Here is a 14,357-nt window from a genome sequence, read left to right as displayed (position 1 = left end):
TTTGTGCTAAATCTATCTATCTATCTATCTATCTATCTATCTATCTATCTATCTATCTATCTATCTATCTATCTATCTGTCCAGGCTTGCTTCAATATCCCTTTATTCTGGAATAGCTATGATTTACACATGTTCCGTGGCTGATTAAATCCAGGTGAAATGCAGGCTTTCTCTCTCTCTCTCTCTCTCTCTCTCTCTATTTATATGTACATACACACACGTATAAAATTGCATAAAGAGTCTGTATAGAATACAGTTCCCTGCCAGGTAAGATAGGAAAAATAAAGGTATAAATAAGACACACCGGGTGTACTGATAGTGTAGTAATCTATAGGGTTTCTGTAAAATGGCATGTCCTTATATGCTCCTCTCTCATGGCTCTGTTTTGGCAGAGTTCCTCCTGCAAGCATACCCGTTCACCAAAAGCACTGAACAAAAAAGCCCAAGGACAAGTCATTGTATAGCATATTGATTATTCATTATAAAATGTATGGGATTAAAAATCCTTATATAAAAACAATGCTTTGCCGTTATCATGGCACTACTGCGCGCGTGTCTGAAAAGGGGGAGTGGTCACTTGTAAAAGCGGCATGTCCATAAGAAGCGTTCCCTTTTCATCACTGCAGGGGTATTTCCCGTACTAACGCATGTGCTGGCCAGCCCGGAAGTTCTTCCTGCAGCGCACAGCATCTATTCACCCAATGGTGATTGTTTCACTACAACTTTTCCCAACGCGGGAGGGGATGGCCCCCACAGGCATTTTAGCATTTTTAATTGGGCAGGGTACAGCGTCCCGCAAAAAAACCCCTGCTTGACCACTATAATGCCAATATCGAAAAATATATACAATTTGGCCAGATTTGTGCTGAGAACTTCACTTATACCCCAAGTTAATTGTGTTTATCAAAATTATTTTGACTATCCGTGTTCTTGGTGCTTAGAGTGTGCAGCGGCATTTTTCTTTCTTTTCCTGTGTGGTACTAGACGCATCAGCATGGTAGCACCTCTTATGTGTGTGCAATCTTTGTCCCCCCCTTTTCCCTATATATTTTTTAATATATTGTGCACTTTAAGGTGAGTCTCTTTCATTCTGTTATTGGCACGCCTTCCATCTTCCCTCAGTTGTTAGCACAGGTTCCTGCTTTGCTGACAACATATTAGAATGGGCACTACTGTATTTAAAGGTAAGACCTGAATACATTGATGTAATGTGTTAGTATTAGGGTCGTTAAGGACCCATCTGATGAACGTCACCTGGATATGGTATACAGTATTTGGCCAAATTTGTGCTTAGAACTTCAGTTTTACTCTGTGTTAATTGTAAGAGTTTATCAAAAAAATGTGACTAGCAATATTCTTGGTGCTCGGGGTGCATTGAATTGAGGGTGGAAATTTGAAAAACACTGCGGTGCTAGCATAGGCGTACGCAGAACATTTTATTTGGGGGTGCACCGTCGGAGGGGTGTGTTTAGCACCGCCTACTGGGCGTGTCTAGCACTGCCTATTAGGCGTGTCTAGCACTGCCTACTGGCACTCAGTGCAAAATAAATCACATACCACAAGGGGCGTGTCCACTGCAAACGGGGGTATGTCAACATGACACGCCACCTGTTTCTCATCACTCTGAGAACATTCCTTTCCAGTCCACATGCACCTTACCTGTATTGTGGTTTCTCATAACGGGGAACCGCTTAAGAAATGTCATTCACCCCCACCATTATGCACTCCCTGCGTGGTCTCTCATCCACACCATCATCTCCCTGTCACACATCTCTCACAATCCACCTCAGTTTGGTTTCTCACAATCCACCTCACTATGTTCTCTGTCTCCCCCTTCACTCTGTGGCTCTCAGTCCCCCCTTCACTCTGTGTCTCAGTCTCCCACCCTTCATTCTCTCTCTCAGCCAGTACCCCTTCATTCTGTGTCTCTCAGCCTCCAACCCTTCACTTCGTGTGTCTCAGCCTGCCCCCTTTACTCTGTGTCTTTCAGCTTCCACCTTCCTTCTTTCTGTGTCTAGTGCCACTTACACACAATGCCCACAGTAGTAGTGTCCCTTACACAATGCCCACTGCAGTTGTAGCCCTTACACAATGCGCACAGTAGGTGTGTCCCTTACACAATGCCCACACAGTAATTGTGCCCCTTACACAATGCCCACAGAAAGAGAGAGGAGAGAGGCAGAACGATGAGAGAAAGACAGAGATGAGGGGGGGGGGGGGGGGCAGAGAGAGAGAGAGGTGAGGGAGGCACAGAGAGGGAAAAGAGAGCATAAAGGAGAGAGAGACGAGGAAAAGAGGAGAGAGTGGGCAGAGAGAGATGAGAGGCACAGATAGGAGAGAGGCAGAAAGATTAGAGTGAGGCAAAGAGGAAGAGAAAGAGAGGGGACAGAGAGAGAGAGAGAGAGAGATGAGGGAGGCACAGTGAGGAAAGAGAGAGAGAGAGAGCAGAAAGGAGAGGAGAGAGAGGCTGAAAGATGAGAGACGAGGAAAATAGGACAGAGTGGGCAGGGTGAGAGAGGAGAGGCACAGAAAGATTAGAGAGAGGCAAAGAGAACAAGAAAAAGAGAGGAGAGGGGACAGAGAGAGAGATGAAAGAGGCACAGAGAAGAGATAGGCAGCGAGAGAAGAAAGAAAGACAGACAGAGAGATGAGAGTGGCAAAGAAGAGAGAGAGGAGACAGTGTCCCCATTGTTCCTCAGTGTGCCCTCCAGTGCTCCCTATGAGCCATCAGACCATAGATGGTGGCCCTCACACACCCCTTTTACACAATGTGACCCCCATCACCCCAGCCTGTGGCCCCCACATCCCCCACCTTCACCCAGTGTGGCCCTCATCATCCCCAGCCTGTGGCCCTCACACACACCTTTACACAATGTGAACCCCATCACCTCCTGCGGCTCCCATACAACTCCCTATACCCAATGTGGTCCCCATTACACCAACATGTGGCACTCAGTGTGGCCTCTGTCAGCCCAAACCCATGGCCCTCACCCCTGTCAACCCCAATCCATGGCCCTCCCCCCCCCTCCTCTCTGCACTAAGGGGGTCATTCCGAGGTGTTTGCTCGCTAGCAGATTTTAACAGCATAGCACACGCTAGGTCGCCGCCCTCTGGGAGTGTATCTTAGCTTAGCAGAATAGCGAACGAAAGAGTAGCAGAATTGCGAATAGAAAATTCTTAGCAGTTTCTGAGTAGCTCGAGACTTACTCCTACACTGCGATCAGCTCAGCCCGTTTCGTTCCTGGTTTGACGTCACAATCACGCCCTGCGTTCGGCCAGCCACTCCCCCGTTTCTCCAGACACTCCTGCGTTTTATCCTGGCACGCCTGCGTTTTTCCGCACACTCCCAGAAAACGGTCAGTTTCCGCCCAGAAACACCCACTTCCTGTCAATCACACTCCGATCACTTCAACAAAGGAAATTCTTCGTTCGGACGTGAGTAAATCTACTAAGTTTTGTGCTAAAATACTTAGCGCATGCACACTGCGTACCATGCGCATGCGCATTTTCGCCTTAATCATTCCGTTGCGAAAATCGGCAACGAGCGAACAACTCGGAATGACCCCCTAAGTGTGGACTCTGTCACCCCCATCTCGTGGCCCTCACACCTCTTTGCTCTCAGTGTACTCCATCTTTTCCCCATTGCTCCTTATCAGCCATGCTCCCTTCATGTGGGCTTCACCGCCTCCACCAGCTGCGTTGGCGCTACTTCTCCTGAGCTTTTGGCCTTGATCCAGGCAGGGCCATCTCCCACTCTCTATGCTCATTGTTGGGAAGACAGCTGTCACATATGCTGGGGACACTCCGCCCGATCCTCTGCTGGCCCCAGGGCACTCACCCTCCAGCTGGTGGCTGATCAGGTTATCCGTGTCCAGCTTTCCGTCCGCCATCACAGTGATTGCACCTGTCGTCCTTGCTGCTGCTCATGGATCCTCAGCTCTCACAAACCATCCCCAGTTGGTGAGTAGATGTACCTGGCAGGCCCCTCGCAATCGGCTCGGGTTCTGATGCAGCGCATACATGCCAGCTGCAACCACCCCTAACAGTGTGACAACCGCTCCTGCTGTGATCTGTGCAGCAGGCGCTGAAAGGAGGCAGCCCTGTGGTCCACTGTGCCGGCACCTGTCTTTTTCTCCTAACTTCAGTTGGGGCCCTTGAGATCTGGCGGGCCCTAAGCCGCCGCGGCAGGCATGGATTGTGTGTTGTGGGTGCTGGACATTAGGAGCTATGCGCACCAGGCACCCGCTGTGCGCAAGCCTATGGGTGCTAGTTTTTTCTTTCACCCCTAGAGCAAGTCAGACTTTTCCTAAAATTGTTATATTAAGGAAAAATAACCAGGACTTGCTCTGGCACCCCTGTGGCACCCCCCTTGAGGACTAATTAAGCAATTGGAAGTTTCCAATTAGCTTAATTAGTCTGTATTTACTCACCTTCTGTACCAGTGTCTAATTCATCCAGCATTGGAACCGGAGTCTTCTGCAGCAGCTGTGAGAGAAAAGAAGTATGTGTACAGTATGTAGTGTTCCCGACAGAGGGGTGCGGGGGGGGGGGGGGGGGCAGGGGTTTCCCTGTCTCGGGGAGGAGCTTGTTCCCCTGACAAGTCCCTAATTCACCACTCTTTGGGACGTGCTTAACACTTACAGAGGTACTGGGCCTTCCCCAATCTCTCTCCATAATGTCCCATATTCACATAGTCAGTGAGGTTGAAAAGAGGCAAATTGCCCATCGGGTTCAACCTGTATTCTGTGTTAAATCTGTTCATATTATAATGCACCTGCTAGAGCAGGCTTTTTCAACCAGTGTGCCGTGGCACACTAGTGTGCCGCGACCAGTTGCAAGGTGTGCCGCGGAGTCAGAGACGCTTCCTGCACCTTCAGAGCAACCTGTTGGCCCGGGCTCTACTTAGACAGAGGATTAATCGTGCCCCGGTCGTGACCTATGCCTTGAAGACGCGTCAGTGTGACATCATAGGTCACAGCCACCACGTCTCACCAGCCAGCCCACCCGCCTGCATACACATCTTCCAGTTCCCACCCGCATACAAAACTTTCCCTGCCCACCACATCCACTCCTGCCCGACCACCCGCTGCTCAGTATTTGCTCTCCACTACGAACAACTGAGGGAGAGGGAGGACAACAACAGCTGACAGATAGGGGCTAATATTAGTTATCTTATTTCTCCTGTGTGGAGCAATAGGATTTATGTGGGGAGCAAAAGGATTTATGGGGAGAACAAAGTGAATAATTTAATAGGATTTATATCGGGAGCAGTGTGATATTTTTTTCTGTGTAGGCCAATGTATGTGTGGATTTTTTTTTTTACTGTGAGGGCCAATATGTGTGGTTTTTTTTTCCCCATGGAGAACTGATGGTGCGCCTTGGCAATTTTAAAATATTGTTCGGTGTGCCGCGAGTTAAAAAAGGTTGAAAATCACTGTGCTAGAGTAATGGTTTAGTACCAACTGACAACTATGATTCTTACCACTCCCAGATAATTTAATGTCAGTATGTTAAATGCTATAGCCCTGGATACATTTTCCAGTTAGGAATTTGTCCAATCCATTTTTAAATACATTTACAGAGTCTGCCATTATTACCTTCTCTGGCAGGGAGTTCCAAATCTTTATTGTTCTTACCGTGAAGAACCCTTTCCTATGTTGTGTACGGAATTTTCTCTCCTCTAGCCTAAGCAAGTGCCCACGCGTCCTATACAGAGTTCTTTAAATAAACAAATCCGCTGCTAGCTCCCTTGTAATGACCTTTTACATATTTGAAGATATTAATAATATCTCCTCTGTGTGAATAGATGGTGTGGACACGTGCACGGCATCTTTTCACTGGGCAGCAATCAGGCACTGCAGCTTTTCCCAACCATGGGATGCTGCAGCCCGCGAGTGGTAACGACACTGGGCAGGCTTCCTTAGCAGGGCACATTTTGCAACTTTAAAATCGGTCAGGGCACGGCGCCCTGCTAAAACAGCCTAGCATAAAAACTGCGTGTGTGTGTGTGTGAGTGTGAGAGTGTATTCCTCTCTGAGGCAGTGGCTGGGAGAACTACATCTACCAGCACCCCCCTCCCTTGTGGGAAGATGGAAGGGAGTCCACTGGAGAGGTGAGGATATATATATTTCTCTAACGTCCTAAGTGGATGCTGGGGACTCCGTAAGGACCGTGCGGATTAGCGGCTCCGCAGGAGACTGGGCACAACTATAAAGAAAGCTTTTAGACTACTGGTGTGCACTGGCTCCTCCCACTAAGACCCTCCTCCAGACCTCAGTTAGATTCTTGTGCCCGGCTGAGCTGGATGCACACTAGGGGCTCTCCTGAGCACCTAGAAAGAAAGTATATTTAGGTTTTTTATTTTCAGTGAGATCTGCTGGCAACAGACTCACTGCAGCGAGGGACTAAGGGGAGAAGAAGCGAACCTACCTAACAGGTGGTAGTTTGGGCTTCTTAGGCTACTGGACACCATTAGCTCCAGAGGGATCGACCGCAGGACCCGACCTTGGTGTTCGTTTCCGGAGCCGCGCCGCCGTCCCCCCTTACAGAGCCAGAAGCACGAAGAAGGTCCGGAAAATCGGCGGCAGAAGACTTCGGTCTTCACCAAGGTAGCGCACAGCACTGCAGCTGTGCGCCATTGCTCCTCATGTACACCTCACACTTCGGTCACTGATGGGTGCAGGGCGCTGGGGGGGGGCGCCCTGAGGGCAATAAATAACACCTTGGCTGGCAAATATACATCATATATAGTCCTAGAGGCTATATAGATGTAAAATTACCCCTGCCAGTATTACAGAAAAAGCGGGAGAAAGTCCGCCGAAAAGGGGGCGGGGCTTTTCCCTCAGCACACTGGCGCCATTTTTCCCTCACAGTTCCGCTGGAAGGAAGCTCCCTGGCTCTCCCCTGCAGTCTGAATACGACAGAAGGGTAAAAAAGAGAGGGGGGGCACTAAATTTAGGCGCAGTATAGATAATATATATATGTAATATATATATACATAAAAAGCAGCTATAGGGAAAACACTCATTGATAGTGGGATCCCAGTGTTATATAGCGCTCTGGTGTGTGCTGGCATACTCTCTCTCTGTCTCTCCAAAGGGCTTTGTGGGGTCCTGTCCTCTGTCAGAGCATTCCTTGTGTGTTTGCGGTGTGTCGGTACGGCTGTGTCGACATGTTTGATGAGGAGGCTTATGTGGAGGCGGAGCAGATGCCTGTAAATGTGATGTCACCCCCTGCGGGGTCGACACCTGAGTGGATTGTGCTGTGGAAGGAATTACGTGATAGTGTCGACTCCTTACATAAAAGGTTTGACGACATACCAAATGTGGGACAGCCGGCTTCTCAGCCTGTGTCTGCCCAGGCGTCTCAAAAACCATCAGGGGCTCTAAAACGCCCGCTACCTCAGATGGTTGACACAGATGTCGACACGGATACTGACTCCAGTGTCGACGACGAAGAGACTAATGTAACTTCCAGTAGGGCCACACGTTGCATGATTGAGGCAATTAAAAATGTGTTGCACATTTCTGATGTTACCCCCGGTACCACAAAAAATGGTATAATGTTTGGAGAGAAAAAACTACCAGTAGCTTTTCCTCCATCTGAAGAGTTAAATGAAGTGTGTGAAGAAGCGTGGGCTTCCCCTGATAAAAAGCTGGTAATTTCTAAGAGGTTACTGATGGCGTACCCTTTCCCGCCAGAGGATAGGTCACGCTGGGAAACATCCCCTAGGATGGATAAAGCGCTCACACGCTTGTCAAAAAAGGTGGCACTACCGTCTCCGGATACGGCCGCCCTGAAGGAATCTGCTGATAGAAAGCAGGAGGCTATCCTGAAATCTATATATACACACACAGGTGTTATACTGAGACCGGCTATAGCTTCAGCCTGGATGTGCAGTGCTGCTGCTGCGTGGTCAGATTCCCTGTCAGATAATATAGATACCCTAGACAGGGACACTATATTGCTAAACGTAGAGCATATAAAAGATGCACTTTTATACATGAGGGATGCACAGAGGGATATTTGCCGGCTGGCGTCCAAAATTAGTGCAATGTCCATTTCTGCCAGGAGAGGGTTATGGACTCGGCAGTGGACAGGTGATGCAGATTCCAAACGACATATGGAAGTTCTGCCTTATAAGGGTGAGGAATTGTTCGGGGATGGTCTCTCGGACCTCGTTTCCACAGCAACAGCTGGGAAATCTACATTTTTACCCCATGTTCCCTCACAACCAAAGAAAGCACCGTATTATCAGGTACAGTCCTTTCGGCCTAATAGGGGCAAGCGGGTTAAAGGCGCGTCCTTTCTGCCCAGAGGCAGAGGTAGGGGGAAAAAGCTGCAGCATACAGCCAGTTCCCAGGAGCAAAAGTCCTCCCCCGCTTCCTCTAAGTCCACAGCATGACGCTGGGGCTCCACAGGCGGAGCCAGGTACGGTGGGGGCCCGTCTCAAAAATTTCAGCAATCAGTGGGCTCGCTCACGGGTGGATCCCTGGATCCTTCAAGTAGTATCTCAGGGGTACAAGCTGGAATTCGAGACGTCTCCCCCCCGCCGTTTCCTCAAATCTGCCTTGCCAACCACTCCCTCAGGCAGGGAGGCAGTGTTACAGGCAATTCAAAAGCTGTATTCACAACAAGTGATAGTAAAGGTGCCCCTACTTCAACAAGGAAGGGGTTACTATTCCACAATGTTTGTGGTACCGAAACCGGACGGTTCGGTGAGACCCATTTTAAATTTGAAATCTTTGAACACATATATAAAAAAATTCAAGTTCAAGATGGAATCGCTCAGGGCGGTTTTTGCAAGCCTGGACGAGGGAGATTACATGGTATCGCTGGACATCAAGGATGCTTACCTACATGTCCCCATTTACCATCCTCACCAGGAGTACCTCAGGTTTGTGGTACAAGATTGTCATTACCAATTCCAGACGTTGCCGTTCGGTCTCTCCACGGCTCCGAGGGTCTTTACCAAGGTAATGGCGGAAATGATGATACTCCTTCGAAGGAAGGGAGTTTTAATTATCCCGTACTTGGACGATCTCCTGATAAAGGCGAGGTCCAGAGAGCAGTTGTTGGTAGGGGTAGCACTATCTCGGAAAGTGCTACAACAGCACGGCTGGATTCTAAACATTCCAAAGTCACAGCTGGTCCCTACGACACGCCTGCTGTTCCTAGGGATGGTTCTGGACACAGAACAGAGAAAAGTGTTTCTCCCGGAGGAGAAGGCCAAGGAGCTGTCATCTCTAGTCAGAGGCCTCCTAAAACCAAAACAGGTGTCGGTGCATCACTGCACGCGGATCCTGGGAAAAATGGTAGCTTCCTACGAAGCGATTCCATTCGGCAGGTTTCATGCAAGAACCTTTCAGTGGGACCTGTTGGACAAGTGGTCCGGATCGCATCTTCAGATGCATCGTCTGATAACCCTGTCTCCAAGGACAAGGGTGTCTCTGCTGTGGTGGCTGCAGAGTGCTCATCTTCAAGAGGGCCGCAGATTCGGCATACAGGACTGGGTCCTGGTGACCACGGATGCCAGCCTTCGAGGCTGGGGAGCAGTCACACAGGGAAGAAACTTCCAAGGACTATGGTCAAGTCAGGAGACTTCCCTGCACATAAATATTCTGGAACTAAGGGCCATTTGCAATGCCCTAAGTCAGGCAAAACCCCTGCTTCAAAACCAGCCGGTACTGATCCAGTCAGACAACATCACGGCGGTCGCCCATGTAAATCGACAGGGCGGCACGAGAAGCAGGACGGCGATGGCAGAAGCCACAAGGATTCTCCGATGGGCGGAAAATCACGTGTTAGCACTGTCAGCAGTGTTCATTCCGGGAGTGGACAACTGGGAAGCAGACTTCCTCAGCAGGCACGACCTCCACCCGGGAGAGTGGGGACTTCATCCAGAAGTCTTTCAAATGATTGTAAACCAGTGGGAAAAACCACAGGTGGACATGATGGCGTCCGGCCTAAACAAAAAGCTAGAAAAATATTGCGCCAGGTCGAGAGACCCGCAGGCGATAGCTGTGGATGCTCTGGTAACACCGTGGGTGTACCGATCGGTTTATGTGTTCCCTCCTCTTCCTCTCATACCAAAGGTACTGAGGATAATAAGGAGAAGAGGAGTAAGAACTATACTCATTGTTCCGGATTGGCCAAGAAGAGCGTGGTATCCGGAACTTCAAGAAATGATGTCAGAGGACCCATGGCCTCTACCGCTCAGACAAGACCTGCTGCAGCAGGTTCCCTGTCTGTTCCAAGACTTACCGCGGCTGCGTTTGACGGCATGGCGGTTGAACACCGGATCCTGAAGGAAAAGGGCATTCCGGAGGAAGTCATTCCTACGCTGATTAAAGCTAGGAAAGAAGTAACCGCAAACCATTATCACCGCATATGGCGAAAATATGTTGCGTGGTGTAAGGCCAGGAAGGCCCCAATGGAAGAATTTCAGCTGGGCCGGTTCCTGCACTTCCTACAGTCAGGGGTGACTATGGGCCTAAAATTGGGTTCCATTAAGGTCCAGATTTCGGCTCTATCGATTTTCTTCCAGAGAGAATTGGCTTGACTACCTGAAGTTCAGACTTTTGTTAAGGGAGTGCTGCATATTCAGCCCCCTTTTGTGCCTCCAGTGGCACCTTGGGATCTCAACGTGGTGTTGGATTTCCTAAAGTCAGATTGGTTTGAGCCACTGAAAACCGTGGATTTGAAATATCTCACGTGGAAAGTGGTCATGTTATTGGCTTTGGCTTCGGCCAGGCGTGTTTCAGAATTGGCAGCTTTGTCATGTAAAAGCCCTTATCTGATTTTCCATATGGATAGGGCAGAATTGAGGACTCGTCCCCAGTTTCTCCCCAAAGTGGTATCAGCTTTTCATTGAACCAACCTATCGTGGTGCCTGCGGCTACAAATGACTTGGAGGCTTCCAAGTTGTTGGATGTAGTCAGGGCCCTGAAAATTTATGTTTCCAGGACAGCTGGAGTCAGAAAGACTGACTCGCTCTTTATCCTGTATGCGCCCAACAAGTTGGGTGCACCTGCTTCAAAGCAGACTATTGCTCGCTGGATCTGTAGTACGATTCAGCTTGCACATTCTGCGGCTGGACTGCCGCATCCTAAATCAGTAAAAGCCCATTCCACGAGGAAAGTGGGCTCTTCTTGGGCGGCTGCCCGAGGGGTCTCGGCTCTTCAACTTTGCTGAGCTGCAACTTGGTCAGGGGCAAACACGTTTGCAAAATTCTACAAATTTGATACCCTGGCTGAGGAGGACCTTGAGTTCTCTCATTCGGTGCTGCAGAGTCATCCGCACTCTCCCGCCCGTTTGGGAGCTTTGGTATAATCCCCATGGTCCTTACGGAGTCCCCAGCATCCACTTAGGACGTTAGAGAAAATAAGAATTTACTCACCGGTAATTCTATTTCTCATAGTCCGTAGTGGATGCTGGGCGCCCATCCCAAGTGCGGATTGTCTGCAATACTTGTATATAGTTATTGCTTAACTAAAGGGTTATTGTTGAGCCATCTATTGAGAGGCTCAGTTGTTATCATACTGTTAACTGGGTATTGTATCACGTGTTATACGGTGTGGCTGGTATGAGTCTTACCCGGGATTCAAAATCCTTCCTTTATTGTGTCAGCTCTTCCGGGCACAGTATCCTAACTGAGGTCTGGAGGAGGGTCTTAGTGGGAGGAGCCAGTGCACACCAGTAGTCTAAAAGCTTTCTTTATAGTTGTGCCCAGTCTCCTGCGGAGCCGCTAATCCCCATGGTCCTTACGGAGTCCCCAGCATCCACTACGGACTATGAGAAATAGAATTACCGGTGAGTAAATTCTTATTTTTTTTAATTCATGCTCCACAGGGTTTCCAGCAATGAAAACCCTGCAACCATTTCTTTTAATTGGATAACAAGGGTATCGGGAGTATGCATTCCCGCAGTAATCCAAAATTGGACACGAGGTACAAAGGTTTTTTACCTCGCTAAACCTTGCGCCCAATTTTTCTTTATTTTTCCTGTGTAATGTCAGAGTATGTGTAGGTTTCTGGTGCAGTGTAGAATGAGTTAGTTTTGTTGAGAAAACAAAACTACCATAAATGTGCAGAATTAGTTGCTGAACATCATTATCAGGGCCCTAGACATTATTTAGCACTATCTCCTATGGATTGTTCCTGTAATACGTGCCCTCAAAAGGAGTGTAATGCCCATCATTATACTGTTATTATTTCTTATATATCACATTGGAAGAATCATGAATCAATCTACTAGGCTGTATAAGAGCACAAACCCTTTATATGCTCATAGGAAAGAAATAGTACAGGAATAAAAATCTTGAATGATTTTGATCAGCTGTTGTGTATGCCCAGCACAGCAGTTGGTTCAATCAATTTTATGTTTTGGGATGTTTTTATTAAAACGAGCTGCTGCTTTCTGTAAATCATGGTGAAACGTGAGCAGTACTCATGGCTTCATTTCTGAACCTATAACTTATTTGTGGTACCCTGTAAAGTTATGGAACAAAGTTTTTTTTTTATTGTCTTTATATGAAGTGTAGATTTTCCATGATGTTGTGTTTTTGTTTAGCTTTGTCTTCTTTTTATAGACAACATATACCACATTTTATACAGTATCATTATGATTGGTTTTTTTTCAATCTTTCTTAAAAATTTTATATACTGATTCTCCTAATATACTGTATACTTGTGAATGCTAGCTGTTAACATCAGCAGAATAGCAATGTCTGTGGTCTACCACCTTGAAGGGTGATTCCAATCTACAGTCTGCACACTAAATAAATAGATCTGTACAATTTTACTCTCCACATGTGTGGCTCAACTGAACTCAGATTTGATGCCTTTATGTTCAGAGTGGATCACCAGATCTTCCCATGTGTGGCCAGCATTATTACACATGATGTATACAGAAGAAAAATCCTTCATGTTCACAACTTTATCTCAGATAATGATGAGCTTAATTGCATTGATATTTCATGAAATTTGATTTTCACAGAGGAAGAGGCCACTTGTCGGAGGTGTGACGTTGCGTCGATACTGTCTTTAAGTTCTAATTTTTCTTCCACAGAATGGCGTTCCGCATTGTTTTTGTAAAATGCCATTTTTTAGGAATGAATAGAACAGGGAAGATGATGGTTACATTGTTATCCTGTAGACTTCAGACACTTAAGGATAAATGTGGCATATTTTGCAGGAAAATTTCACTTATTTCTATATAATATGTTCTGTTCTGATAAACTGCTGACATGTTTCTAAATAACCCCTTTTTCGGGCTTTTCTTTTCCAAAATTTCTGTTCCCTAAATTCACGAAATCATGTAATACAATACTCAAAATTAATCAAAATGTAAGTAACTTCGTATGGTCCAATTATACACTGCTCAAAAAATAAAGGGAACACTTAAACAACACATCCTAGATCTGAATGAATGAAATATTCTTATTAAATGCTTTGTTCTTTACATAGTTGAATGTGCTGACAACAAAATCACATAAAAATTATCAATGGAAATCAAATTTATTAACCCATGGAGGTCTGGATTTGGAGTCACACTCAAAATTAAAGTGGAAAAACACACTACAGGCTGATCCAACTTTGATGTAATGTCCTTAAAACAAGTCAAAATGAGGCTCAGTAGTGTGTGTGGCCTCCACGTGCCTGTATGACCTCCCTACAATGCTTGGGCATGCTCCTGATGAGGTGGCGGATGGTCTCCTGAGGGATCTCCTCCCAGACCTGGACTAAAGCATCTGCCAACTCCTAGACAGTCTGTGGTGCAATGTTGGTGGATGGAGCGAGACATGATGTCCCAGATGTGCTCAATTGGATTCAGGTCTGGGGAACGGGCGGGCCAGTCCATAGCATCAATGCTTTCATCTTGCAGGAACTGCTGACACACTCCAGCCACATGAGGTCTAGCATTGTCTTGCATTAGGAGGAACCCAGGGCCAACCACACCAGCATATGGTCTCACAAGGGGTCTGAGGATCTCATCTCGGTACCTAATGGCAGTCAGGCTACCTCTGGCGAGCACATGAAGGGCTGTGCGGCCCCCCAAAGAGATGCCACCCCACACCATTACTGGCCCACTGCCAAACCGGTCATGCTGGAGGATGTTGCAGGCAGCAGAACGTTCTCCTTGGCGTCTCCAGACTCTGTCACGTCTGTCACATGTGCTCAGTGAGAACCTGCTTTCATCTGTGAAGAGCACAGGGCGCCAGTGGTGAATTTGCCAATCTTGGTGTTCTCTGGCAAATGCCAAACGTCCTGCACGGTGTTGGGCTGTAAGCACAACCCCCACCTGTGGATGTCGGGCCCTCATACCACCCTCATGGAGTCTGTTTCTGATCGTTTGAG

At 47.6% G+C, this 14,357-nt stretch overlaps 1 protein-coding gene across 6 annotated transcripts in view; it reads left to right on the top strand.

Moving 5' to 3' along the window:
• The window catches only part of TBC1D5 (TBC1 domain family member 5), a 1,053,329-nt gene that overhangs the window by 220,960 nt on the left and 818,012 nt on the right, over nucleotides 1–14,357 (top strand). The window lies entirely within an intron of this gene.

Source organism: Pseudophryne corroboree, chromosome 5 (assembly GCF_028390025.1).
Source record: "Pseudophryne corroboree isolate aPseCor3 chromosome 5, aPseCor3.hap2, whole genome shotgun sequence".
Taxonomy (NCBI): domain Eukaryota; kingdom Metazoa; phylum Chordata; class Amphibia; order Anura; family Myobatrachidae; genus Pseudophryne; species Pseudophryne corroboree.
The sequence above is the reverse complement of the archived record's forward strand: the minus strand, read 5'-3'. Positions and strand labels throughout refer to the sequence as shown.